We start from the raw sequence: 6,000 nt of genomic DNA, 5'->3' as shown, positions 1-6,000 counted from the left end.
AAAAATGAAAAAGTTTGGATATCAATATTACCACTACTGTTTATATGTTACTTTATGGAGTGGTATATATACGTTGCATAAATGTATGAATTTTTTTTAGGATTTGTTTTAATTGTTTGAAATATCCTAATACTAGTTATCGCCTGCGGTTTTTCATAACAGTGTTGCTCTTGAACAATACTGTCAGTTGCCAGTTACTGTCACAACATACAGTTCATCATTTTTCAGTTTGTGGTACGAATGTGCAATATGGTTGGAGCATATCACTACCAGTTTATGTCATGAACCGACATTAATACAACACTATCGGTTCGTGGCATGAACTAGTCCATGTTAGCTTATAGGTGGGAAACTTACGGTGAACTGGCAGTGATTTGAATTTAACCAGACTAGGAGTTTCCCGCACAGTGTAAACTCACAAGCATGTGCGTGTGTGGGTGTGTGAAGTATGAGTTCAAAGAAAAAAACAGCTTGACTAGGGCATCTCGACCGCGCCTTTACATATAATGTTGTTTGAAGATAGCAAAATCCATATAAACAAACCACTTATCCATTGAAATGTTAGTAATTGTATCAATTCTTATTTAAATTCTTCCATTCTAAAGGGAGAACATTTAACTTATTATTGATCGAATGTAAGACTTTTTTATGGGCGTCGCGCCTTGCTACATGAGATCGAGCTCGGAGTTATCCATGCATGTAGTGTTCACCTTTTCCTTTGGATCAGTTTCTTGAAGTTAACCGGCGTGGTGAACTTTGCGGTGCCATTGTAGAACGCAGCGGCAGCCACCATGGCAGCTTGCTCCGTGGTGTAACCCCGGTCCCAAAACCAGTACCGCGCGCGGTTGTCGCAGGGTGGTTGGTTGAAGTAGGGGAAAGGCATGAAGGCCCGGGGCAGCACGAGCTGTCGATGTTGACAAACCCTACAAAATTATTACGAGCTGTATCAGAAATTTAGAGCTTGGAGAAATCAGAGGTAAGTAACAAAATGAGATATTAGAGCCGTTCGATCTTGAAAAAAAAATGCTAAGTCAAACTTTTAAAAAATTTAGACTGGCTAAACATTAAAAATATATACACCAATATTTTTTTAAAAAAATATTTAGATTGGACGGATGCAAATCGTGTATGGAAAACCTATTTTTCATAAAACTAATCATCCTATTCATGAATAAATATATGTTTTGCGAACTTTTTTTTATAGTCTTCAATCTGCCAATTTAATCATAATTTTTTATTTATACAAGTTTAGGAAACCCAGGTTTATGGGCGTTTTACACGAAAGTATGTTTAAGGTGCGTAAATGTATGCATGGTCACACTTTTGGAAGTATGATAAAAATGTTAACTGACTAATACTTATGGCCGTATATATGATCGTGATGGTCCAAAGCTAAGAGACGTTGGCCCAACCGGGAGGAAGCCTTGTTACACCCCAAAAGCTAGCTCAAAGGTGAGGGACTCCCTCCACTTTTAAGTTGGTTCAACTCCCCTAAATTAGCAATATAAGATTATTCCTAACATATATATTTTCATATACTTTACTACAGAAATAAAACGGTCAAAGTTACAAATATATTGATTAGCATACATGTACGTGTTGATATCCAAAATGGTGTCATTAGTTTTCATATATCATGATTTACCGGCAGCCGATGGGTTGGTAAAGGTGGCGTTGGAGAAGGCGTAGAAATCAGCGAGGGAGTAGCGAAGGCGACGCTTCTCGGACCGGAGGCCGGCGAGGAGGGCCCCGAGAGCCGCGATGAACTCCGCGGCGAGGCCGTTCATCCTCGCGTCGCACCCGCCGCCGCCGCCGCCGCCGCGGCGCGTGTGCACCGTCGGCCCGCACCCGACGAGGCCGACGTTGACGACGGCGAACCTCCTGGCACCCATGCCGTACAGCGACGTAACGCACTGACGCTGGCGTTGTAGAGCTCCACGAGCCGCTGCACCTCCGTCTTGTTGTCCGGCGGCGGCGACGGCGGGAACGTCAGGAAGTAGTTGCAGTCCGGGAGGAGGTCCATGGTGCCGACGGCGATGACGAAGAGGGACCTCGAGAGGAGGTCGCTCATGGCGAGGCGCCCCAGCTTGGACTCCATCTGGGACCTCGTGGCGGCGAAGTAGCTGATTTGCTTCGACAGTGGGATGGTCAAGCCTGCGTTCTATATGCATCATGCTGATTATTGGGCGATTTGATTTCATAATATTGACATTGTCACGCCATATATGATGGATGTGAAAGAAACAGACACACAGAACGCATGCAAGTGAAGGACACCGAGGGTATGTGAGTGTGCCCCGGCCTAACACATACTCCTAATATTCCAAATTATAGAACACCATCTTTTTAAGAAAAATTAAACTCGATAATTTTTTAATTAATAATCATACTAACCATATTATGCTAAATATTATGTATGTTATATCACTACATTCACATTTTAAAGTATTTTCATGTGATACTAATTTTATATTTTTTTGGGAACATAACGTAAAATAAATAATGGTCAAAATATCATTGAATACCGTATAAAAAATATATGCATTATAATTTAGGACGGAAGAAATATAGAAAATAGAGACCAATGTAAAATTCTTGACCTAACTGTAACCTGATTAAAAACGTGTGCATGTATACTTAATTACGAAAATCCCATGGTGTAGCTTTAATATGTGTTATTGTGTACTCACTCTCAGTTCTAAAAAGATCATCTATTAATGTATGCAAACTAGTCATACATCCAAATCTTATTAAATCAGCAATGAACACAATAATATAAGGATTTGATATGTGACAAATAAGAGTGGTGTAGATTTGTCCTTAAAAAACACCTTCACATGGTGCTGACGTACTGTGCCTCTAAGCTCCTTTGCTTAAAAAGGAAAAAAAGAGTATAGTTGACTCACTGTGGAGTTCCGTATGCCAACATCTGCAGAAGCATAGTTGACTCCAGTAAAACCGTCCATGTTGACCGGACCGGAGAGAGACAGGTAAGCTGGAGGGCTCATCTCATATCCCATGTACTTGGCTGCGTTCAACCGCATTGTTATACATATCATGTAATTAAATGAGCTTATGGGCATATGCATCATGGACGTCCATTACTAGTCAAAACTCAAAACATACTCAAACATTTCACTTTCTTGGCTAACAGTTAATAATTAATGTATATTCCATTTGTTGGGAAATATAAAATGCATCGGTTTTGGAAGGATGCTTGGGATGAAGAGATGTGAAGAAATTTAGACGAGATATGATTCATAGGACCAGTAATATATACTTAGTAATGGTTTTATTTATGGATCAAATTTAAAGCTTATATATTTGTAAACAGAAAAAGTACATGATTGTGTTTCTTTTTTTTGGAAAAGGTTTATAGACGTTTTGTCCACATGCATATACTGCTCGTACCGATGAAGTCGGCCATGGTGTAGCCGTTGCTGAACCTGCCGGTGGCCTTGCCGCCGGGGAAGTCGATGCCGTAATAAGGGTGGTTGGCGCGAGGAGGATCCCCGACGTCCTCGTCTCCGGGCAAGTTGTTGTTGTTTCCGACGTCAAGGGTGCCGTCGCCGAACACGAAGAGCGGCACCGGCTGCGCTACGGCTGCGGCCGCTGCGCTTGCACCACCGGCGAGCAGCACTACAAAAGACGCCATAGCCACCATCACCGCAAGAATGCTACTGCTACGCTTCATGGGTAATGGAATTGAGTTGATCATGGATGTATATTGAACTAGTCTTGATGGGAGAGGCTGGCCAGCAAGCTCATGTGTAGTTATAATCACAAGGAGTTAAGTCAACTGTAGATACGCAAGTAACCCCTAGTCTTAGAAGATGGATCATAATCATGTTAACGACCAAATTTGGTAATCCAAGAATCGGAGATGAAGAAGAAATCGAGATGGAGTCCGAGATGGAGATTGTCCTGGAAACAGAGCGAAGATCGGCTGGAGTCCGAATCGGCTACGACTAAGATCGGCAGAGTTCGAGTCGGACGGGGTTAGCCGATCGAGCCGAATCTGATAGTATAACATTGCGTATGTTGTAGGGTTAGGTTGGTGTGCTTCGTGATGATTGCCACGCATGGATAAAGTCTTGAGATGGCAATTATATCTATTAATTAGGATATTTTATGTAATTTTCTTAGAGATATATTTAGGCAAAAGTTTGCCGCAAAGACTTATGGTATCTTAGAGTTTGTTAGAGATAAGAGTCGTGTCCGATATGGACATATTTTGTAATCCTCGGGTATAAATAGACCCGAGCCCCATGTAATCAAATGAACACACGTTCAATACAATCTCGGCGCATCGCCACCCTTTTTACTTTCGTTTTGTTTCGACGAGTTCTTGCTTTCGGGTTGAGCTGCATCGGTTTCGATCTTCAACAAGAGGTAAAACTTGTTGTGGCGGCTTGCGTTCTCGGGATTAGTGCTTCCATCTTTATGATACTGTAATCTTGTCTATGTAATTCATCGAGTTATCATAGATCTTATATAATTTCTGGCAATATCGTTATCTAACCTACAATCGGCTAACATCTGTCAGTAGAAGGCAGTCGATTAGGTTAAATACCAATATTGACATAGATTATATAGGATATCCACCACTTTATGAAACTTCCAACGGCTTGATTGTCTAGATATTGTCTTTCTTTTCATACTTATAGCTGCATCAGTTGAGTTTGATCTTATGAGTCGTGATTAGAATCTCAATCTCTAGCCTGTCTTTGGTTGCCGATTAAGGTAGTATCAGGGTTTCAGCCGATCTTACCTGATTTAACTACATTTATCTCATATGCTTTATTGATATGTTAAATCTGCCCTTTATGTTAAGATCTTGTCACATTTAGGTATATTAGGCTTTTTGTTTGATATATTCTACTTGCTTTAATATCTTAATATAGAGTGGTATCGAAGTATTAGCCGATACATGCTAGATCTATCTGATCGGCTATGCTATGAACATATATAGTCTTGTTGTTAGTATATATTTCGATCTAAGTGATTTATACTGTCTCGGCATGGCGACCGATCTATCCCAATCACTTGATTTAAGTATATATCGACATAAGGATTACATACTGTTAATATCTACAGCCGATCGAGTAGATTTAGTTCTGTCTTACTTATTAATGACTGCCGATCGATGCATATATGACATCGGCTCAACGATAAATGATATGTCATCGGCACCTAGCCGATCGGCTATCGTTTATGGATTTAACCGCGGTTTCTTTGTCTTTGTTTCTTATTGATTGCAGGATTAAATCAACTGGCACGCTCGCACACCCAAAGGCAAGTTTTGGACCTGCACTGGAGTTAAGCAGATCTCCTAGGCCTCATGTTTTTATATCAACAAATCCCTTGAGTGGCTATTAAGTACTACCTCCGTCTCAAAATAAGTGCAGCCATGAGAATCCGTGTCTAATGTTTGACTGTCCGTCTAATTAAAAATTTTATCATTTTTTTTAAAATTAGTCACACATAAAGTATTATTCATGTTTTATCATCTAATAAAAATAAAAATAATAATCATAAACAAATTCAAATAATCACAAGCTGATGTGTAGTTATAATCACAAGGAGTTATGTCAACTGTAGATATGCAAGTAACCCCTAGTCTTCGAAGATGGATCATAATCCCTTGAGTGGTTATTAAGTACTCCCTCCGTCCTAAATTATAGGGCGCCCCATTTTTAAGGAAAATCAAACTCGATAGCTTTTGACTAATAATTGTAACTAACTATATCACTAGATTCATATTTTGAAATACTTTCATGTGATACTAATTTCATATTTGTTAGGATCATAGAATGAAATAAAATACTGGTCAAAGCATGTTTTTGAAGACTGTATAAAAAATATATGCCTTATAATTTGAGACAGATAGACTACTACCTCCGTCTCAAAATAAGTACAGCCGTGGGAATCCGTGTCCAATGTTTGACTGTCCGTCTTATTTGAAAATTTTATGATTTTTTAAAAATTAGTCACACATAA

General features: G+C 39.8%; 1 pseudogene; it reads right to left on the bottom strand.

The window, feature by feature from the left end:
- Positions 1 to 706: 706 nt before the first annotated feature.
- LOC127761748 (GDSL esterase/lipase At1g71691-like) lies at positions 707 to 3,710 on the bottom strand (annotated as a pseudogene).
- Positions 3,711 to 6,000: the final 2,290 nt, after the last annotated feature.

Source organism: Oryza glaberrima, chromosome 2 (genome assembly GCF_000147395.1).
Source record: "Oryza glaberrima chromosome 2, OglaRS2, whole genome shotgun sequence".
Classification (NCBI taxonomy): Eukaryota; Viridiplantae; Streptophyta; class Magnoliopsida; order Poales; family Poaceae; genus Oryza; species Oryza glaberrima.
This window is presented reverse-complemented; position numbering and strand designations above follow the sequence as displayed.